Source organism: Hemicordylus capensis, chromosome 11 (assembly GCF_027244095.1).
Source record: "Hemicordylus capensis ecotype Gifberg chromosome 11, rHemCap1.1.pri, whole genome shotgun sequence".
Classification (NCBI taxonomy): domain Eukaryota; kingdom Metazoa; phylum Chordata; class Lepidosauria; order Squamata; family Cordylidae; genus Hemicordylus; species Hemicordylus capensis.
Genome location: NC_069667.1, coordinates 29,260,817 through 29,284,084, shown reverse-complemented (window position 1 = coordinate 29,284,084; position 23,268 = coordinate 29,260,817). Strand labels below are relative to the sequence as shown.

Sequence of the window (23,268 nt, the reverse complement as noted above, 5' to 3'; positions counted from 1 at the left end):
CAATGCAACTAATGAAGGAAAATTAATTGTGGGGTGGGGTGGGGGGGAGATGCAAGATCCCAGACACCCACCCCACTCCGAGCCAGGCAGTTGAGGGAGGAGCTGCTGCTGCTGCTGCTGCTGCTGCTCTTTGCAAATGACTTGATATATGTGTGCAAAGCAGCCTGCTCCATGCTGAGCTCCCTCCATTCCCGGAGAGCCAACGACTAGTTAAAGGAAGGCTCTTTGGAGTTGTTTAGAGGCCCAGAAGGCACAAAGCCTCCGTCTCTCTCCAGCTCCTCGGCTTCTCTCTGCTCAGGACAAGACCGTTTGGCTTGCAGGGACTTCTCAGGCCTGAGGGAGGCGCTCCGAGCCTCTCCTTGGCACAGGACGGAAGGTCCCGCCGGCTCCAGCCTCTGACTCCCAGCCGGAGGTTGCCCGCCTCTGTTGCAGAGAGTGGGAGCAGCCTTGGCCGGAGTCAGAGCCGTGGCCCACCGCGCTCCGGACTGCCTCCACGGACTGGCAGTGGCCGGCTTCCCCAAGGTTGCAGGCAGGCAGGAGCCTCAAATCTGCGCTGCCCGGAGGGAACGTGGGAGCTTCTGCTCTCCGTCCACGGAGGCACAGCCCGCCTCTGGAGTGCCCAAAGGCAAGCCAGGGCAGGCCCTGCTTAGCAAAGAGGACCCCCCCTGCTGCTTGCCACGGGACCTGCCTGCCGCCGGGGCTACGCTGGGTGGCCCAAGGGCCAGGAAGCTCCCTGGGTCTTCTAGCGTGCGCTTCAAAGCAGCTGGGGGGCGGGGGGGCTGACTCCGGCGGGGGGGGCGGGCGGCTGCAGCAGGCGCCTGCGGCGGGTCTCCTCGGGGCCCTGAGCAGGACCTGCCCCCTTGGCGAGGCAGGACCCGCCTTGCTTCGAGGGCTGCTCCCCCGCGGGGATGGGGCCCTCCCTCTGGGGAAGAGCACCAGAGGCGCCAGCTTCGCTCCAGGGGCGGCGGGGGGAGGAGACGCCTGCCTGCAACCCGGGAGAGCTGCTGCCAGGCAGTGCGGACTGCGCCGGAGGGAGCAGGGCTCTGACTCGGCCGAAGGCAGCTGCCAATATTCCTAACACTGTGGCTGGGGATGATGGGAGTCGTAGTGCAACGACGGGCCCCAGTTGTGCAGCCCCGCCCCCGCCACGCACATCTAGTCACACAACCAGTGCGAAGAGGCGAGAAATGCCGGGATGATGGGATTGGGCTGTTCTGGTCGCGCTTCCCCAGGAACCCGACAATGCCGGCTGCTTACAGCGGAACATGCAGAGCTGCAGAGGCGGCCCGGGGCATCGTGGAGAGAGAGGCCCCCTCGCCCCCACGGACTGGCAGCGGCCCTCCAGGGTCCCAGGCTCCGGGATCTTCCCCAGCAGCAGCTGCGCCCAGGACCGCCTGCATGGCCGCCTTCTGCACGTGCTCTACCACCGAGCGACCGCGATTCCCCCCGTTACTCCGCATGAGGGGAAAGACGCCAGGGACTGCACTGAGCTCCCTCGGGAAGAGGCTGGTGCCCGATGGCGGCTGCTGCTGCTGCTGCTGCTGCTGCTGCTGGGTCCAGCTGAGCTGCTGCCGAGCACAGAGGCAAGCAAGCGGCAGGAGCAACAGGCCAGGCGGAGAGGAGGAGCCCCTCTGCCCCCCCCCAGCGGGCAGAAGAAGGGATTTCCGCCTCCGGGAGCTGGAGGAGGCAGCCCCAGACGGCAGTTCAGAGGCGTCGGCATCGTCCTTCTCTCTCTCTCGGTCCCTTTGCCAAGGCACGAAGCCCGGCCAGCCAGTTTGCCTGCCGAAAACGACACCGAGTGGATGTGCTGCCCGCCCCACAGCCCTGCGCTCCCGGCAGGGCCCTTTCGGGGAGACAAGGGGGTGCAGCAGGGGCCCAAGGGGGCTCCATGGCCCTTGGAGGAAACGCCGCCTCCGCCTTCCCGCCAATCCCCATTCAAATCCCAGGCAACGACACGCCTGTGCAATGCCATTGTTCGCGGGAACCTCCCGCCGCGCCCCCCCCCCAGCTTCTCCAGCCGCCGGGGCCTCTGCCCCTTCTGCCCATGGCCTCGGCCTCTGCTCTCCCCTCGGCACCGGTGCAGCGGCAGTCCAGCCAAGGAGGGGGTGCCCTCCCCAGGCACCACCCCTCAGGGGAGCCCCGTGGCCCCCTGCCTCGGCCAGCCCCGTCACCATCCCTGTGGCTCCTCGGCCACAGCAGCCGGCCTCGCTTGCCTCTGCTGGGGGGCTCGGGTGGCAGGAGTGCCAAGGCGAGGTGGTCCAGGGAAGCGCCGCCTAGTGGGTGGCATCCGGCAAGCGCATCCGCCACCAAGAGAGCTGTCGGGGAGCCTCCCCACCCGCAGTTGGACTGGCTTTTCAAACAGCACAGCAAGCACATGCTCAGCAGACGTGTAATTACAACTCTGGCGCCTTGATCCGATTATTAATGGTGCTAATTAAGCTGATATAAATAGTAGATTGAGCCAAGCCTTCCTGGGGTGGGGAAAGAGGGAAGCCTCCCACCCTGGACTCCCCGCCACCCCCTGGATTCGGGGCCAGGCTATGCCCCACCCCGGAGGGCCGTGTGCCCAGCCAGGCAGGGAGGGTGGAAGGGGGCGCCCCCCAGGCCCCTCCCACTCACTTATTCTTGCAGCACAAACCTCGGCAGAGCTGGGCTGCCCCCCCCGCCCGCCCACCAAGGCTGCCAATCTCAGAAGCTGTCATGAGGAGATAATGACCAGATGTGCTCTGAAACAGGAATTCTGCCCACCGGGTGCCTCTTCATGGGCATGCGTGCCAAATCCACCCCCTTCGGAGCTCTTCCACTTAAGGGTGGCAATTGTCCTCCGAAACAGGGCAGTCAGCGGCTCCTCCCCACAGGAGTCGGCTTAGCCTATCAGCACAAGGAGGAGAGCTGGTCTTGCAGCAGCAAGCATGCATTGTTCCCTTTGCTAAGCAGGGGCCACCCCGTTTGCATCTGAATGGGAGACCTCCTGTGTGAGCAGCACTGTAAGGTATTCCCCTTCGGGGATGATGAGGCCACTTTGGGAGAAGCACCTGCCTGCTTGCATGCAGAAGGTCCCGGAGACCCTCCCTGGCAGCAGCTCCAGGACAGGGCTGAGAGAGACTCCTGCCTGCAGCCTTGGAGAAGCTGCTGCCAGTCTGTGGAGACAATTGTGAGCTAGATGGCCCAACGGTCTGACTCGGTACATGGCAGCTTCCTATGCTCCAAAAGCCACGGGCAGCTGCATAATTTCTGCCCTCCAGCTGTGCTTGGATTACAACTCCCATCATTCCTAGCCACAGTCAAGTATGATGGGATTTGTGGTCGGGCCATCTGGGGGCCTCTTCCTTGGCTCCGTTGTACAAAACCTCCAGCTCCAGGGCATTTCCCAGACGCTGCTGTGCCTGAACACCACCGTACCAAGCAACATGGCTGCCTACCTCCAGCGCCACGCCCCATCCGCGTACACGGAGGCAGTGGGGGATGCAGGAGGACAGGTTTGCCAGCGGCGCGAGATGAAACCAAGTGTGCCTGTTCACTGGCGCGGCCCCTCGTGGTGTTTCTGCAGCTGCAGGAGGGACTTGTCAACACGCGAGCCCCTGCCGGGCAGCCTGGGCCTCTTGCCACTTTCCTCCCTGCAGAAGTCTGCTCAGCAGCGCCCCAGAAACTCTGATGGCCTGGGAAATGTGGGAAGGAAGGATGCTCTCTGAGCATCCACCTGGGAGAAAACCATCTGGGCTTGGGGCCAGCACCTGCAAGCTTGTGTGCAGGGACACAGGAAGCCGCCGTCTACTGAGTCAGACCCTTGGTCCATCTGGCTCAGCACTGTCTATGCCGACTGGCAGCGGCTTCTCTAAGGTTTGAGGCAGGAGTCTCTCCCAGCCCTTCCTGGAGACGCTGCCCCCACCAGGGATTAAACCTGGGACCTTCTGAATGCAGAGAAGATGCTCTACCACCAAACTATGGAACCATCCCCTCAGGGGAATACCTTACAGCTCTCACATGTAGTCACCCATCCAAATGCAAATCAAGGTGGGCCCTGCTTAGCAAGGGGGACAATTCAAGCTCCCTACCACAAGACCAGCCATCCTCCTCATAAATTAATGAACAAAAATCATATGTAGCTGTGATTACAAAAAAAACACACCCCTGCAACATCCAGAATAGGGCAATACCTTTCTTGGGACCAGCTAAAATATATTTTGTCTATATTGCACATATATTTATTTTCCCCCAGTGTATTTTTGGAGGAGAACTTCCATGGAGGGCGGGGAAAATCATGGCAGTGTCTCTGATCCAGTGCCTTCTTCCCTGAAGCAGCCTTCAGTTTTCTTTTAACAAAGGGTGCCCAGGGCCAGCGGGGTGCCAAGGGGAGAGAGATCTGGACCGTCAGCTTTAACACTCCTGATGGAGGGAAGGCAGCAGGAAGGTTTTCTAGGCTGCACACAGAGAAGCAAGGAAAAGGCGATGGGTGCTGATGAGCAAAACAGAGGCCCCCTCCTCGGCCTTCTGAATTCTCAGAGTTCTTTAGGAGAAGTCACAACATAAACGTGATCTATCTTTGCAGGGGGAGATATCCCACAGCGAACTCTGCACTGTTCGTTCTCTCTCTCTCCATTTTTAAACATTTCTCAAAATGAAAACTGGCTTCTGCTCAAGGGGCCTGCTTCATCAAAGACGAGACTCACAGACCTTGCCAAGATGCACACCAGCGTTGTCAGGAGGGACTAAAAAGCCCGTGTTAGCAAAGATGAGCTCCAGGAGCTTTCTCACACAAGACCTTTACCCCAAATCTCCTCTGGAAGGGAGGGTATGTGTGTTCTCACTACAGCCAGATTCCCACAGAGGTTGGTTTGATGTCTTTGGAAGCACAGACCCCCCTACACACACACACACACACACACACACACACACACACACACACACAAATCGAGCTTTCCCTTCTGGATTGCACCTCATCCCGGGTTATATTAAAAATCCTGTTCTTCAGTGAAGTTCCCTGGAAAAACCACTGCATGGCGCTGACCTCAGTCTTAACATTTACTTGATAAGAGCAAGTCACGCCTATGGAATGCAAACACCAAGCAGCCTAGCTGCCTTGCCTTGGACCCCGAGGCAAAGAGTTGGAGAGCCAGTTCTCAGGGTTCTTTTTGCTCTTTGAAGGTGTTTGGAGGGCGGAGATCTGGGAGGAGGATCTGCAGTCTTTGGATCTGCAGATAATGAGCATTTCCTTGCAGGAGGGCTGAAGCATGCTGGGGAGATGTGTGTGTATGTGTGTGTGTGTGTGTGTGTGTGTGTGTGTGTTGGGGGAGTGGTGGGGGGAAGGAGCAGAATAGGAAGCCAAGGTTGATGGCTCACAAGCAGTCTGATCCACAAACCAATTAAGCAGAAGTGTGTGTGGACCGCAACAGAGCCAGCTCCCAGAGGGTGCTTTAATGACTCAACCCTTGGGCGAAAGGGAGGCATGGCGCCCCACCTCCTCTAGGAAGCCACTGGCCACAAGGAAGACACAGAAGCCAGCTGTGTGTGGACCTACCCCAAAGACAGAGAGGGGAGGGGCTGCTTCCCTACGGCTGAGAGTTTCATCCAAAGTGGCTCCCCGCCTTGGATACTCCGCGAGCTGGAAGTCCTGTGTGGCGATGCTCCAGGAAGCAGAGAGAAGACCAAGGCAAAGGTGTTCAGATCCAGTAGCTGGCTTGACGGAGGGGCCCGCTGGGAAGGAGAAGAGCCCCTGGCCCTCCTGGCTCCTGGAATTAGACCCACCACCACGGGGCGGACCAGTGGCTGCTTCCTGCCAGGTCGCATGGCCCCAGCTTCTGCTAGATTCCTGTAAGTCTGCTGTTTGTGAATGGTGCCCTCTTGAGCGAACACACAGAGCTGTCTGGTGAGGAGTCAACAGTGGCCCGCCGAGCTCATGGTTCCCAACAGGGGGGCACTACTACCCCCAGGGGTACTTGGAGGAAGCTCGGGGCTACTCTGAGCCCTCCGGTCTCCCCACGCTGTCGCTCACAAGCAGTCTTTGTTAACCATGCTAAGTAAAGCCTCCATGTTCAGAGGCAGTTATACCTTTGACCACCACACCCTGGAGCTTTTGATTTCTCCACAACTCTTCTTCAGGCTGAATGTGAAGCAAAAGAAGAGAGGATTGGGAAATAGGAATAAAAAAGAGTGGAGCAAAATGGAAAAAAGTGGAATCCATCTCGCCTCCAGCAAAGGGTACTCTCGTTAAGTTGTGGAGAACTCAAAAGCCAGCTGACTATTTTGTGATATTTTAGTTGGCAGATATGATCCCACTTTGGACTGTGGATAAATTAACATCACAGGTTCGATCACAACAGGAGCAGTGTTTTTCGTATTTTACCCACAGAGCAGTTTGTCACCAGTACTCATTTTGTCTCATGTTTCTGCATGCTTCCCGCCCCCTGCCACCCAAAGAAACAGACAAAAAATCTTCAGAAAAAAGCAAGTAAAAGGAATTGCAGAAAATACCAAAACAAGAAGAAATCTTCTGCAAGTGTGCCTTGAGCATAATGTAATATCAACATGATATAAATGAATGCAAGTATTGTCTGATCCAATCAATCAATCAAGTCCAATTCATTATTTGTCAAAGATAATCTTGCCTCTGCATTTAAAAAAACCCTCAAGGTGGTTTACATAAACACATAAAAACAAACAGCAAAATCAAACACACACACACACAAACACGAGACAAACAGAGAAGAGCTGGGCTTTTGGAGGATGCTGTGCTTTCAGAGGCGGGCCAGAGAAGGGGCGGAGCACAAGGCCCCAGGAGAGCCAATCAGGCGGTGGCGGCTGCTTGCTGCTGCTCCCCCTGCTGGGAAAGAGCGGGAATAGCAGCAGAACGTCCCGCTCACCCTTTTTAGGAAGCTGCTGCTGCTGCGGCGGCGGATCAGGCTCCCGATCCAACTGCGCCCTCCTCGCACCCGCCCCCGATCCGCCCCGGGCCCCACCAACACATGAGGAGAGACCCTCCTGCACAGCTGCTCCCCCTCCTGGCATGGCGCCCCACAGCCAAGCCAGGCCCACATGCTAGTCCATCTGCACCAGCAAGCGCGGCGGGGGGGGGGAGGGAGGGAGGGCGGTGTCAGGCCGTGCATGCGCATGCGCACGCCCTGCCTCACCAGGTCGGCCGGGCCAGCTGGGCAGGTCGCCCTCGCCCGCCAGCCACGCAGTGGCCCCCCGTGCTGGCCTTGCCCAGGTGTCCGCCAGCCCCGGCGCAAAGAGAGCCCGAGAGGAGCAGGAGCCCTGGCTGCCGCCGCCGCGGGGCCCCTGCCCTGCCCTGGAGCTGCTGCTGCCGCCAAGACACAGGACGTGCCTCCCCTGCCTGCGTGGCGAGCAGCTCCCCTTTGGGGGTGAGGAGCGCCCGGCCCGGCCCGGCCCCCTCGCGCTCTGCAGGGAGGCACAGGGAGCCCGGGCTCGCCTGCAAAAGCCCCTCGCCGCTGCCTCCGGCACGACGCCAACCCCGGGGAGGAGGAGGAGGCCCTGCAGCCCTTTCTTCCCTGACCTCTGAGAGGGGAGGAAGGAGGAGCAGCAGCCGCCGGCGCCTCCAGGCTTGCAGGGGAGCGCAGCGAGGCGAGAGGGCCAGGGCTGCGCTCTGCAAAAAAGCCCAACTCCTCCTCCTCCTCCTCCCTGCTGCTGTGCTGACCGCCTCAGAGGAAGGCAGGAAGGAAGGAGGGGGCCGCTCTTGCTGTGCTGGCTGCTGCGGGTTCCTCCTCCGCAGGGGGGCCTCTCTCCCTCCCCACTGAGAGGTGCCCCCAGCAGCAAGCTCCACTTGTGGGGCAGGAGGTGCTTTCTCACCTCGCATGAGAAGGAGGAGCGGGGTGGGGTGGGGGGGATGCCCCTCCATTTCCTGAGTCACACAGGAAGCTTTCCCAGACTGAGTCAGACCTTTGTTCCCTCCAGCTCAGGATTGTCCACACTGGCTGGCAGCTGCCACTGCCGCTGCCGCCAGGGATGGAACTGGCCACCTCCGGCCCGCTAAGCCCCGGGCCCTTCCCCTTCTCTTGCAGAGCCAACAGTGCTCTGCTGCAGGGTTAGGGCTCCCTGCAAACAGCACAAGGCACGGGAGAGAGGGGCTGGTGGCAAGGGAGGGCTGGAGCCCCTGCTAGCCTGGGGAGACCCGCGTTCAGACCCCCGTTCAGCCATGGCCAGTCACGTCGCTCTCAGCCTAACCTACCTCACAGGGTTGTCGTGAGGACAAACATTAAAAAAGCTCTGGGCTGACAGAGCAGCCTCCAGCCATGAGCTGGGACTGTCGGCGGCTTCCCCTCTGCAGCAGCCCAGCACTGGCTCAGGCGGGCAGCAGCGGCAGCAGCGGCAGGGCTGTGTCTGTGCAGTTCAGCCCCCAGGATTTCCTGCTCCTGAAGGCCCCCTGAGAGGGAGGGAGCAGGAAGAACAGGCCCTGTGGCATCTCCGCTGCTGCTGCCTGGCTGGCTGGCAGTGGGGAGAGGAAGGTGGACATGCCGGAAAACGAGAAAATATTCAGCCACCTTTTCTTATTGCAGCTGCAAGACAAGCGTGATTATTTAGGTGCACAGCAGCCGGCTGGCAGGCAGGCAGACGCCTTAACAAAATGCGCGCATTCTTCCCATTTCCCTGCGTTTGGAGCAGAGATCACAAACAGAAGAGGCCAGGGAAATATTTGATTAAACTTCGCCGCGCCAGGCTTTCCTTGGGCAGGTGTTCTCTGCGAAAGCCAGCCCTGCCCGTCTCTCTATTGTTCCTGGGCTGCTGCTCAGCAGCCGGCAGCCTGAACACAGATCAAAGCGCTCCCGGCAGCCCCTGAAGAGCAGGAGACTCCAGAGGAGGAGGGTGCAGCCTCAGCCCGGGGGAGAAAGCGGCACAAGCCCCGGGTTCCCAGAGCAGCCAGGCGGGCACCCACCCCAGCCCGCCCACCCTTGGCTGATCTGTTGCTCACACCTCCAGCCCACAACTCCTGAAGGGCAAAAGGCATCAGCTGAGCGGGAGCCGGCTGGGGAAGAGGCAGCTGTTTGCGCGGCAAGGCTGGGGTGAGCTCCTCCGTCGGGGTGCTTCAGGGACGGGATGCCCAACTCTAGCACGGCGAGGGACGGGCCGCTGCTCAGCGGGAGAGCCTCTGCTCTGCTCGTGACAAAGCAGCTTCCTCACGTTCCAGCTGAAATGGGGCGCAGCCACGGATCGTCCACACAGTGGCCAATGGAAACCGAGGAAGCTGCCTTCCACCCGGTCAGAGCCTTGGTCCACCTACCTCAGCACCGACAGACAAGGCTGCAGGCAGGAATCGCTCTCTCAGCTCTGACTTGGAGATGCTGCTGCCAGGGAGGGGCCTTGGCACCTTCTGCCTGCAAGTGGCTCTTCCCAGAGCGACCCCAATAGCCCCGAGGGGGAATCCCTTGCAGTGCTCAAATGTAGTCTCCCATTCAAATGCAAACCCAGATGGACCCTGCTCCGTGAAGGGGGCCATTCCTGCTTGCTACCACCAGACCAGCTCCCCGCCCCAGAAGCTTCCAGGAAGCCCATGAGAAGGGCCTGAAGGCAGCAAATAGCTCATGATGAACAGCCACTGACAGAGCCCTTCCTGGATATGTCCAATCCCCTTTTAAAGCCATTCAAGCTAGTAGGTGTAACTACTTCTTGTAGCAGTGAGTTCCAGAGATTTATAGTGTATTATACAGAGAAGGACTTCCTTTCATCCAAACATCTACAAATCCACTTGCCCGCTCACCAGTGGAGAAGCCCCCAGCCCTCCGGCAAGCAGGACACCCAGCACCACCCAAAGAAACCTCCTCCCCAGAGGCCTCCTTTCCATTGCCATATCTGAGAAGGTCAGCAATGGCAGGAATCCTTCCTCAGCAGCAGCAGCAGCAGAGCAGGGCTCCCTCTGTTCCGGACCCACTCCATATCTCAGGGCACTGCTGGAAGAGGCTCCTAAGGCCTCTGCCTCCTGTGTGCCAGGAAAGGATCGGAGGGAAGAGAGGGGCTTGGTGGCCACCACAGAGAGTGGCCGGCCAGTGAGTCGGCTTTTGCCTGTCAGCCCATTTCATGGGGTGGGCACCCCCTGCCCGAATTCTGCTCGTACAGACACCCCCCTCCAAGTCTGGTGGAGCCATCGCACTATGACCACGTTCCACACCACAGTGACACAAGGACAGTTTCAAGGAGCTTCTGCAGAATAAAGCAAACTGAATCAAAGTGCACAAGAGCCGCCCAGATATTCTGGAACTTGCACCCCTGAGGCGATACCAACACACACACACACACACACACCCTCTGCTGTATCATGGAGGAAGATGGGCCCCATTCGAACAGGGCTTCTCAAACTTGGGTCCCCAGGCAAAGCCCGCTGTGCGAAGAACACCCTGCGGTTTGCCCTCAGTGCAGGAACATCAGAGGTATGCGGTCTCCATAAAGCGTGAAGCTCCACTCCAAGATCTCTCCTTCGTGAAGCCACATGCTGGAAGGGGGGGAGGGTTCCGAGTTGCAAAGTACTGCTAAGCAGACATCAACCACCACCAGCAACAGGACAACGATGCACAGCTAGGCAGATATTGAGCAGGTAACACAGGGAGTTCTCCACAAGAGAGGACCCCAGAGGCTTCAGGAGTTGGGCTGGTTCATCAGATGGCAACTTGCCACCTGGTCTTTTTCTAGGGGGTCTGAGCTCTGCACACAGGAGGACTCGGCACACGCACACCCCACCCCAGCCACAGAGAGAAGCCGCGGGGCCTCGGCTTCAAGCAGGAAATCAAAGGAAGCGGGACATCTGTGCGTGTCTGGTACTGCTGGGGTCACACCGGCTTCTTGCAGCACCAAAGATGGGCACTTCAAGGCTGGGAAGTCATCAGCTCAGCAAAGCAGGAGCCAGGGATGGACGCGAGAGAGGAGGAGGAGGGCTTGGAGGCAGGGTCCTCACCATCAGCGGACTCCTCCACTGAATCCCCACGAGGAAGCAGCCGCCGCCCCCCCCCCCCCGCTCCTCAACAGCAGCCTCACATCCTGCCCTGGGCTAAACATCCCCCTGAGAAGCGGAACAAACAAGCCATTCCCAAGGATGCTCCCATCGGCAGACAAAGGAGCCTGCAGCTGGGACTTGGCTGGGAAGCAGCTGGGCTCAGGTGAAACGAGCCAAGCCTCTGAGCAAGGACAGAGGGGGCGTTTGGAAAGTGAACCGGAAAGCCCAGGGCAGAGCAGCAGACCTCCAAGGAGGCTGGGCAGGCCAGGAAGACGCCCTCCACCGTAACCCCACGCCTTCTCCAAGGCAGCATATGGGGGGGGGCGCACACAGCTCAGCGGGAGGGAGAGCATCTGCTTGGCATGTGCAGAAGGTCCCAGATTCCCAACCTGGCAGCATCTCCAGGTCGGGCTGGGAGAGACCCCTGCCTGAAACCCTTGGAGAGCTGCTGCCAGTCAGGGTAGACCACGGACCAAGGGTCTGCCTCAGTCTAAGGCAGCTTCCTGTGGTTTGTTTGTTTGTTTGTTTGTTTGTTTGTTTGTTTGTTTGAGTTAGATCATCTTGCCTCTGCATTTAAAAAAAACCTCAAGGTGGTTTACATAAACACATAAAAACAAACCGCAAAATCAAATACAACCAAAGAATCCACCAGAGATTAAGAAGCAGCCAAGCCTCCCACCGCCAAAGCATAAACCAAGCGGCGTCTGTGTGCGTGTGCGGGGCTTTTGAACTGCCTTCCGTTCTCGGACGGGGGTGTGTGTGTGCGCGTGCAGGACCTCCGCCTTCGTCACCAGTTAAAGTGCCACATCAGGGCCTTGTGAGCCTCCGAGGGAGACCTTCTTCCAGTGACAGCGACCAACTGCAGGGGCTTGTGAAAGGCAAGCACAAAGAGCACACCCGTTAGGACATCAAGCCCGGGGCCAAGGAACGGCTTCGGGAGGGGGGTCCCAGGAGCCAGGCTCTCTTGGCCGGGCGCGCTGCATCTCCCGAGCTCCCCAGACCGGCTTCCTTGGCTCAGATCTCCCCCAAGGCCCTGCCAGCCACTCGCTCTTCTGGGATGTCTCCACCGGCCTCCCAAAGGCCCAGCTGCGCATGGCCCCTCACAGGCCCACTTCTCCCCAGGCAACCTCCATCATTTCTGTAAACGGGGATGGCAGCAAGGAACACAAGCAGCACTTCTTCAGAGACTCCCAGAGTGTTATGAACCATCTTTCCTGCAGAAACTGAAACAGAGCTCTCATCCTCCGCATCCTCAACCTGTCTCGTCAAAGATGGGCCTGGATCTTGTCCTATTACGGGAGAGAAATGGGGCATCTGCAGGAAACCAGGCAGTTTCCGTGTGTGTGTGTTTAGTAGGGATGTGCATGGAACCAGGCGGGGGTGGCTCCAAGGAGTGTGGGGGGGGTGCTCTTCTCTCCCAGCCAAGCCCTTCCTCCCCTCCGACCTGGGTCCTCCCCCAGGCAGTCCTCATCGTGTGCTTTGCCTCTGGCCTCTTTTCTCCCCGCCCGCCCCCCCCCCGACTCAGCCCCGTAGTGCTTCCCTCCTCCTTTCGGAGAGTCCCGCCTTCCTGGCTCTGCTTTGTTAGCAGCTATTGATTGTGAAGGGTCGGTCTGTTATGGAAGCCAATCAAGTGGCCAGACCAGCCTGCTGTGCTCAGGTGTGGCTCTGTGCTGATCCGGGAGCCCGAGCTGCTCCGAGGGCTGGCCTGACCCCTGGAAGCATTGCGAGAGGGCAAGAATGGGGACTCCTGCGGGACCCTCCTGCCAGAGGTGTGCTGGATGGGTCAGCCCCTTCTTAGCTCCGATCCCGCCCCCACCGTGCCCCTCCGCAGTGCGTGCCGGGCTTGCGGAGAGCGCTTGCGAGAGAATTGCCAGTGAAAGAACCGAGTGGCTCAGACGGTGTTGCTTCTCGAGAGGCAACTTGATTATCGTCTGCAAGTGCCTCTTCAGGGGAGAAGCCACCAAACAGTAATAGGGCTATTCATCTCCGAGAGCAACCAGAGGCAGGAACCATTTCAGGCCAGACAAAATTGCATCAGTAATATAGTGCTGCATGCTCTCCAAGAGGAAACGCAATCCAAGACGCTCTACAGAATGGTCCTCTCCAAGACGACCCCTCCGCAGGAAAATGGGCAAGCCGAAAGACTAACTGATGCAGGAGAGGGATGGGCTTGGAGGGGCGGGCTGGGCAGGAGCTCTGTCTCCAGAAGCTCCTAAATGCACGTCAGGGGTGGAGTGGGGGAGCTGAAGTGCCACACTGCCAGGGTCCACCCTCCAGCAGGACAGGGGGCTTGGTCTTTGTCCTCCTCCAGGCAGCCTTCCTTTGTGCACAGACTGATGCAGCCCTGCTGGATCATGCCCCAAAGGCCTGCCTAGCCTGGCTGCCGCCTTCTTGGGGGCTGGGTGAAGCCCTTGTGCCAGCGGTTCCCAGAGCCAGCTGGGCTACAACTTCCATCATCCCCAGCATGCCACTGGGCCAGGCTTGAGGCTGTCTTGCCAGTGGAGGCCTTCATGGCCACTTGCTTTGAACACTTTGAAAAGAGAGCGAGAGAGACGAGGAGGCTATTCTTTAGGCCAGCGGGGTGTAGTGGTTAGAGTGCTGGACTAGGACCGGAGAGACCCGGGTTCAAATCCCCATTCAGCCATGAAACTAGCTGAGTGACTCTGGGCCAGTCACGTCTCTCTCAGCCTAACCTACTTCGCAGGGTTGTTGTGAGGAGAAACTCAAGTACGTAGTATACCGCTCTGGGCTCCTTGGAGGAAGAGCGGGATATAAATGTAAAATTAATAATAATAATAATAATAATAATAATTTTCCACGCCACTTGCTCAGCTGCTGTGTCAGTCGTCCCTCTCTTGAGCAAGTGTGTTATGCTGCTGTGTTGGGGAACATAGATAAGAAGGCTAAGATCAGGCCCAAGGAAGCCCATCTCGTCCAGCCTCCTGCTTCCCACAGTGGTGCCCCACCAGATGCTGCCTCTGGGGAGCAGCCCACAAGCAACAGGGGAGGGGACATGCCCCCCCCGCCCCTGGGAGGAGCCTGAAGGCAGCCCAGGCCATGCAGACTGTCAGCCATGGAAGGGTCTCAGCCCCTTGTACAGCCGCCCCCACAGCCCCGGGCAGAGAATCCCATCGATTAAGTGTGTGGGGAAGTCCTTCCTTTTGCTGAGCCTACATTTCCTGGCACACCGCTTCACAGGATGACCCCTGCGCCTACTCTTGTGAGAGAGGGAGGGAAAGAACTGTCTCTCCACCCCACACAGGGTGGATCACATTTGAGGCTGCCTGTGCCCAGGTATGCACCACCTGCATGTAGCGTTTTTAACAAGTATTTGTTTTTTGTTTCTCACTTAAAATATGCCAATCCATGATATAAAGAATGTATCTCATGAAACTAGCAAACAAAGTTCAGCACTATTACTATCAAAGAGGGCACAGAAAATATTCATATTTTAAATGTAAGTGTTTCACATAATAAAGATCATCCTTAACCACTTGGCCTTAATCTGTGTAACTCGCATTCAAAGACGCCTTGTGTCGCATTGTCAGCACACACAGCCACTGTAGAAAACTCACGGTCATCCTCCAGCCATGCCTTAAAACAGGGGCTTCCAAACTTTGGTCCCAGATGATGTTGGACTACAACTCCCATCACTCCTCAGTGTCCAGGGATGGTTTTTTTGTTTTTTACCCTGTATATCCTGCTCTTCCTCCAAGGAGCCCAGAGCGGTGTACTGCATATTTCGGTTTCTCCTCACAACCACCCTGTGCAGTCGCTTAGGCGGGGAGAGGGGTGACGGGCCCAGAGTCCCCCAGCAAGTCTCACGGCTGGAGGGGGATTTGAACTCGCAGATGATGGGCATCCGCGGACCCCCCGTCTGAGAGCCCCTGCCTTCCAATGACCCCCCTCTCCTGTGCTGATGCCTGGCCGTGCCTATTGCAGATGACGTCTGACTCAGAGCCGTAAGCTCACTGCCAGTTCCCCGTGTGTCCTTATTTCCGCTCTGAGCCATCTCTGCTGACAGAGGGGTGGGATTTGTCAGCCGTGTGCAGCAGTCGGGAAAGGAGGCTGTCTCTCGGCAGAACAGCAGTCGGTGCAAGGCGGGTGATCTTGGGCTGAAGCCGTCGATTTCCCGACACATCGCGCTGCCTTCAGCACATGGCTGATGTGAGGCTGGGCGGGGGGGGGGGGATGGCAGAGAGGCGTTTGGGAAGTGGGGGTGGGGACGATGAGAGGCACACAGGCAGTAGGGAGCTGCTTGCCGGAGTCCGGCTGAGCTGGAGGGGCCAGGGCTGGTGTCTGCACTGACTGGCAGCGGCTGCTCCTCAGCTTCAGCCTGCCCACCCTGGGGATGCTGCCAGGAGCTGGGCCTGGGACCTTCTTCCACTGAGCGACGGCCCCATCCCTGAAGGGGAGTATCTGACAGCACCCACACCTGGTCACCCATCTAAATGCAAGCCAAGGCAGAGCCTGTTTAGCAAGCCAAGGGGACAATTCCTGCTTGCTACCACAAGACCAGCAATTCTTCCCCAGACCAGGAGAATCAAGCGTTCCCTGCAGCTTGTGGAGAAAACCATCAGGAGGATCGGTCACTCCCAGCTGCGACTCTCCTTGCAAGTGGCACAGTCAACGGACCTTTCTGAGAGGCGCTCTCTGCACATGTCTCAGGAGTTTCACGTGTTTCACATGGCTATGTGCACATCCTAGGCAGTGGGTCAGGCTCTGTGGGCATTAATCTATGGCCCACCTTGCCTCCCTGGCTTCGAGTCAGGGCCAGGGCGCTTCACGGCAGGGGCGGGCCAGCCGGGCTCTCCAGCGTTTGCTGAACTACAACTCCCATCAGCCCCAGCTGCCAAGTGGCCGACAAGGGTTCGCGGTCCCAAAGGGGCTCACACTTGGAGAAGAGACCGAAGATTCACTCGGCGGCATCTCTAGGCGAGACCCGTGCCCGAAACCGTAGAGAGCTGCTGCTGCCAGTCAGTGTAGACCGTGTGCGCTAGATGGACCAAGGGTCTGACACAGGAGAAGGCAGCTGCCTGTGTTCCTAAGAATGCAAGGCGGATGTCATGGGGGAGGGAAGCCAAAAATCAAACGGATGAGGGGCAAAGCCACGTGATTCCGGCTCTAGGGGTTAATCAGTGCTGAATCTAGACGCCCCAAGCCTGAAGCGTGTGTGTGTGTGTGTGAAGCAGAGGTTTGCCACATGGGAAATCCTTTGAAAGACATGTCAATTTCCCCCCTGCCAAAATGACATTCAAATTACACTTTTTAAAGAGACACATGTCACTGTCAGACAAATCCCCCAATGACACCTGCAAGCCTGTAATGGAAGAAGCAGCAGCCCTGCCTGCATCTCAAAGCCTGAACAGGAAAACTGTGCTGCATTAACAAGCGGGGTGGGGGGAGGCGTGGGTTGCATTCCGATGAGCGCCCCCCCCCCGCCCCACTCCAAGGACCTGGTCGTCTTGGGCGCTTGACACGCCAGGAACAGGGTGTGCTGTGCATGCTCTGTATTGCGCCCCATGCAGAATTAACTGCGGTATGCCAATTCACGCACTGAATATTCAGCATGCCGGTGAAGAAACCTCTTGAATATTAAATCGCATCTATTTACGGCAGGAGTATTAGATGCTTTATCAACAGCTGGAGGAGGAGGAGAAGCAGGATGGGACACCTGGTGGCAGAAGCACGGGCATGTGGCCAGTGGCCCATGGCTCAGATTGTTGGTGGCCCTGCAGCCAGTCACTTGCCCCCCTGGCCCCCTCCCCATCAGTGCTGGCCAAGAACCGGAATCCCTGGAACCAGGGCTGGGCGCACTGCCTGCCCCCCCAGCCAGCCCCCACCTCCCTCCCGCCAGCTGGTGATGCCACGGCCCAGCGACACACACCAGGCCATTGTGCCATTCGCCCTCGTCAATGCTGGCAAGGCGGATGAGTGCAGGGGGCGCGGGGAGGATGGGCGCCTCCTCCCTGCCCTGGACTCAGGCGTGTCGGCGAGGGGGCAGCAGGGGGCAGCCCCAGCCCCACTGGGTGGCCTGTATTCATGGCCAACGGGCCTGCCTTCCACCCCTCCTTGGCCTTCTGCCCAAGGCATCTGCTCACAGAAGGGGCACCAATCCAGGCAGAACGTCCTTTGGGCCCCGCAAGGTCATTCATCGCCACCTCCCTTCGCATGGACCGGACTCTGCAGATCGCTCCGCAAACGTGCATTTCCCGACCCACCAAAGCCGAGGTGATGTGCTCAACCAGCTCTCAGTGAAGGAAGCCGCCTTGCGCCTGGAGTCAGCGCCTCGGCCCATCGCGCTCCGCACGGCAGAGCGTGAGTGGCAGCAGCCCTGCAGGGCGCCAGAGCGGGGTCCGCCCCGCCCTCCCCAGAAATGCCGCCAGGGGGTGGGCCTGGGGCCTCCTGCATGCAGAGCAGATGCTCCAGCAGTGAAGCTGGCCGTGACCAGAGTCCACCTGCGAGGGAGATTAAAGCTGCCCAGACCGGTTTAGAGGCTTCTCTGTCGATCATTCGGCTTCTGAAAAGCAAAGTGCCGAACTGCCTGCGGGGGGAGGTGTGTGATGGCATGGGCACCCCCCAATCGCCACTTGCCCCAGAGGATCTGCTGTGGCCACCAACAGAGGCCTACGCGCTCTGCCCTGCTAGAAACCTGCAACATTATTCCACCACCTCAGGACAGAGAGACTCATTTGCGGGCCGTGGGAGCCAAGGAGGACAGCCAGCTGAGCCGGAGGAGAGTCCTGCTGCGTTCCAGGAGAACTCCGGTCTGGTGGCCGGGGGCGAGACAGAAACAGGCCGGGGGCAGGGAGCGTGCTTGTCTGCCAAGCCCCGGCAGGGGAGGGCGGTTTCTCCAAGCTGGGCGCTGGGCGCGCTCGTCCGACGCGGCTGGGGCTTTGCACACAAGCCCCCCTGCGACTGTGCTTCCATCCAACACACAATCGCGAGACAGGAGTCCGCCCCGATCCCGAAATGCGATAGGACTCCTCAGGGACCCAGTTCCTCCTGGGTGCGTGGACTTCCCCATGCAACTCTCAAGCCACACTTCAAGCACCACATTTCTATCCCCCCCGCACGCCCCCCCCCCAGGTAGCGGAGTCAAGAGATGTCTGTCCCCAGCATCCCTCTGGCCTTTGGGCCGCCTGCCCCTCCCAACCCAGAAGAAGTGTCACACGAAGCCAGCCCGGCCCTGTCAAGTGGAAAGAAAGACCTGGCAAGAATGGCGAGCCGCGGTCCCAGACGGCAACGCTCAAGCCGAGCAAAAGGGAGGACGGACCCCCTGCTGGGCATCCTTCTCTTTGCTGCGCAGGGGAGAAGCTGCTGCCAGGCTCTGGAGACAACCCTGAGCGAGAGGGGCAGCCTCAGTCGGTGGCCGCTTCCTCTGCTCCCTCCAGAGGCTTTTCCTTCTCCCTCCAAGGCTGCCAGCTGGAGTTTCCAGGCGGAAGTGGGGGAGAGGAGCAAAGCAGCAGAAGCCATTTGCACAGAAGCTGCTCCCCAAATTGGAAAACAGAAAACTGTGGGGAGGACACAACTGACGAAAGGTGCAAAAGGGATGTGAATCGGCCAGGAAGCGGAACGACAGAGAGGCAAACCATCACACTTCCTGCATTTCATTTCTCTGGTTTTGCTGAGCAGCAAAGTCTAGCCAGCCTTCCTAGTTTAATCTGACTGCCATGTCGCTGCCCCCCCCCGCCCCCCAGTGCCTCCTCTTCCGTTCAGGGCGCCTGCATCCGCTCATGCCTCCCTCTCTCTCGCCCCGCCCCCAGCGGGAAAATCCATCCCCAACTTGACCTAGAAGTCAAAGCCTGAAATTTCATCCCAAAATAATCCCCTCCCCGGAGAGATTTGGGGTTTTCACACTGCCAGTTTCAGAGAGAAGCACAGCGCCAGAACACCACCCCTTCGAGGCGACGCTGGGGTGCTTTACTGCAGAAACACTGCAAGGGGCTGGGAAAATATAGCCGGAAATAATCGTGATTATCTCCACAGAACGTCAGAAGTATAACAAGGAGCAGGTTCCTGACACAGATGCTCTGGTGACTGGATGGAAATATCCCAGCGGCCAGGCTCTGAGACGGATTTCGGCAGCCAGGAATTTCTATCCCTCCCCCACCCCCAAAAGGCTCTGCATATCTTGTCCCTGAACATTTGAAGTTGGCTACCCAAAATACGATGCTTTGATTGATATACTGCTGTTCAGCAAAGAAAAGTTCCCCAAGCAGTTTTCAGAGGAGGAGGTCGCCCCTCGTCCCGCAAAGGGCTCATAACCTAGGAAGGGGACCCTGGCACCAGCCCCCAGAGAGGTGCTGGGCTGGGGCTGAACCTTCGCAGGGGAGGAGGGTGCCTCTGCCGCCCAGCTCTCCCTCAGCGCTCCCAGAGGGCAGCCCCCAGCCCCTCTGTGAGAAGAGGCGGCCACAGCCCCTCACACTCCATACCAGACATGGGGGGGGGCCGGGCCCCAAGCCCCATCACCTGCCCTCTGTGCCGCCGCCACGGCCTGGCTTCGGGCCACAGCCTGCGGGGACTTGCGTGCCATTGCCTCTGCCTGCGAGTGCCCCTCCACAGAGGGAGAGCCGGTCCGCTTGCCCCGCGGGGACTTGCCAGAAGGAGACGGAGAGCGGGTCTTGGGGTCACGGTTTGCCCCCTCCGCTAAGCAGGGTTCCCCTTGGTCTGCACCTGGGTGGGTGACTCCGACGCGTGAGCCCCCCCTGCTGCTCTAAGCGACTCCCCTGAGAGGATGAGGCTGTGGCTGTGCTCAGTGGCAGAGCAGCTGCCTGGCCTGCAGGAGGCTCCTGCTGCACTCCCTGGCGGCGGCGGCGGCGGCGGCAGCCTCTCCCGGAAAGACTCCCGAGCCTGCAGCCTTGGAGAGCTGCTGCCAGCCAGGGCAAGCCATCCTGAGCTAGATGGCTGGGCGGCCTGTCTCCGTATGAGGCCGCTTCCTCGGCCCCTAAGGCTTGGGAAAGCTCCCTGTCAGGGAGGGAGGGCCCTCCGGAGCCAGGCGGGCCATGGCCTGGCTCAGCAGGAGGCCACCTCTCCTTCAGTCCGGCCACAACTCAGAGCCTGCCTGGCATGCAGAAGGCTGGGTGGGGAGGGACTCCGGTCTGACCCCAAGGCCGCCGCCTGCTGCTGCTGCCGCTGCTGCTGCTGCTGGTCAGGGCAGGCACGGCTGAGCCAGGCGGACCAAGGGTCTGACAGGGCGGAGGGCTCCCTCCTTTCTCCTTAGAAGGGCCTGCGTTCAGTTGGTCCTGGGCTGGCAGCTTCCAGGAGGACTGGAGACCAGACAAGGAGCTGCCACTCAGCCTTCCCACCTAAGCGGTCCCTCCGGCAGCATCTCCAGGCTTGTGCCCCGCGGCTGGCTGCAGTCCCTCGGGGGCGCAGCTGAGCTGGCTTTTCCAGCTTGGCACAGCTCTTCTCCAAGGGCAACGCTGCTGAGTTTGACTTTGAAAACTTTGGGGAAGTCCACACTGGACGGACAGGCAGGCAGGCTGGCAAGCAGAAAAGCACGCACATGTGCATACACACACAACACACCGTGGGCCGCCAACCCACAGCCAGTAGGAAAGCTGTAAGTTGAAACCGACTTTGCCAAGCAGAGGGAAATGATCGGAAGGCTACTGAGAAGAAATCTAGTTGGTTGCACATCTCGGGGTCATACGGAAGACCTGGGGCTGACAGACTAAACTACTCCTGAGTAGTCCTACTGAAATTAAGTAGTCCTTTAGAGTACTAACTCTTGAGTTACCCTAAGGAACTACTAAAGGATCTTCACGACAGTTCAAGCAAGGGCCACTTGGGCAAAAAGCCTTCCCAGCGAGAGCCGTTGGCTGGTCCACAGACCTCTGTGGAGTGCTGTGCTTTTCTCAGAGGCCCTGGAAGAAAAAGAGACCCCTGCGGAACAGCAGCGCCCGCGTGGGAGGTGGGCACATGGACTGCACGGATGGGCCATCCTTCCCAGGGCTCTCCCCAGAGCACTCCACGGGGGCCATGGTCCGTGCCTCCTTCCCAAGACAGCACTGAGGCTTAAGAGGACTCCGTTTCCATGATCCAAGGAGCCCCACAGGGTGTTGGGAACGGCCACCTCTGCACAGGGCCAAGGGGGTCGTGCAGAGGATTTGCCTCCAGCCAAAGCTTCACACAGGCCTACTTACTGCCCTCGGGCGTTGCAGGAGGCCTTGCGGGAAGAACACGGTCCTCTTCGCTAGGGCAGTTCACCCAGGGCTGAGAAGCCACCGACCCCGGAGTCAGCTGCTGTGCGTGCTGCTGGAGATGGAGTTCCAGCGCAGGGACCTTTTGCACCGACTATCCTAATGGCCACGAGGCGCCCTACTGCCCTAGTAATTTCGTCTGGGTGTCAGTCACTAAGACTGCACTAGTTACCTTTTGAACACCCTTTGGAGAGGGCGCTTGCAATGCCAGGGGGAAGGGAGGGGAGAAGAGCGGGTCCCCGGCACGTTTCCTATGGGGAGGCTGCCCTTGAGAAGTCTTTGGACACATCCACCAATCCAGAACGTTGGCAGCCAAGGGATGCCCGGGGGTTACGTAGCGCACCAGTTCTTCTCCACGGGCTCTCGCTCCGTTTCCGGCCACAGCTCCAGGCGCCGAGATCTGCACTGGAGGCGGCCTCCCACCTGCACAGGTTAGGCAGGTGCTGTCTGAGAGGGGGCCTGCTCTCTGGCTGCACCCCCACGGCAGGACTCTCCCCCCACAGCAATCCCAGCTGGGGCTGCTGTTGGTTTCCCCTGGGTACGAGGCAGCTCCAGCCGAGCGACGCTGAACACACCAAACCTAGCCCCTTCGTGAGGCTTTTGGTCTACTGCTCTCCAGAGGATTTTAGTTTGGTTGCCGGGACAAAGGCAGACCTCTGTCATCTGGAAGCGAGAGGTCACCAATGTCCTAATCTTATCGGACACAAAGGACAGGGTCACGGACAGGTGCGAGACCCACAGTTGCCCGGGCCCAGCTCAGCCCCTCCCTCGTGGCTTTATAGCTAGAGGGCAAAGGCCTGGCATCTGTTCACTCTTCTCCATCTGCAAAAATGGGCGTCCCCCAGGAGAAGCGGTAGAGATGGACGCTCTCTCAGCCAAGGACCTGCCTACCCGGGGACCAAGGTAACACTCAGTGCCAGTCAGTTAGTAAATGCTTTTGGTGTTTTCTTTTGAATTCCCGTATTCCTTCCTTTACTCCCAGTTCCACCCGGTTTCCTCCCAATTCCTTGAGTTGAGTTGTTTTCAGAATATTATCTTGCTGTCTAGAGCTGGGTTGTGTGGACTCTGGCTGAACAGTGCCTGTGAGTCCCAAGCCGGACAGTTCTAGGTTGTTGAAGCCGTGTCTACGCCTGGCCAGTGGCTTGAGATCAGTCTTCAACGGGTGGCCGTCTACCCTGAAGGAGAGGCGTGCGCCTAGATTTGGGATCACAGCAATCTCTCTACTGACAGCAGATTCCAGGGAAGCATAGAGTCACCCCCGTTCCGTCACAGTTGCCATGACATCTTTTGTCATCCTCCGTACCTGTGTTTTTATGACACTTTGCTCTTTGTTAAACTGCCTGTTTAGCCAAGTACAATTTGTAGAAGAGAGGCATACATGCTTTTTAAAAAGGAACACACACACACCCCACTAACTAACCCCCCCCCCCGCTTCCGTAGGCTTCCCCCTCACACAAGACGGAGGGCGCAGGTCTCCTGGAGCAAGGAGGTGTGTGGCAATATTTGTTTGAAGTGGGTTCTCAACCTTCGGGTCCCAGATGTTGTATGGCAACTCCCATCATTCCCTGCCTTCAGTCAGTGTGGCTCAGGATCATGGGAGTTGTAGTCCAGCATCATCTGGGAACCTGGGTTGAGAACTCCTGATGCAAGTAAGGTGCCCGCGACCAACCTGTCATTCAACACACAGTTATCCCAGCATGGCCCCTCTGTGTCTGCCGCTGAGGGAAGCAAGAGACCTTTGCCCCTTGGGCACGGCACGGCACCTGCTCCCAAATCCGAAGCCTTGCACACTGTTGGGCTAAATTAAAGAAAATCAGGAGCCAGTGACAGCTTTATTGTTCACAGGCCAGAGACATATTAAATCCTGTCCTAGATTTATTTCTACCCCTAGCCCCTTCAGCTATCTAGGCCAGCAAAATTCTCATTTGAATATGACTCACAATGTTAAATAAATTAAAGCCGATGGGTGTCCTCCTCGCCAACAGTTTCTCCAGCCTCTGTTGCTTAATGTCAGAGCTTCAAAGACCAGCTTTTGAGTGTTTTTCGGAGGCTGCGTTTCGCCACATTAACCCAACGGCTATGGGGGGGGGAAATCACAAAATCATCACCACGTTAGGGAGAGAGGAT

The 23,268-nt window shown here is 58.7% G+C and overlaps 1 protein-coding gene across 15 annotated transcripts in view; it reads right to left on the bottom strand.

Moving 5' to 3' along the window:
• The window catches only part of MID2 (midline 2), a 97,074-nt gene that overhangs the window by 37,501 nt on the left and 36,305 nt on the right, over nucleotides 1-23,268 (bottom strand). The window lies entirely within an intron of this gene.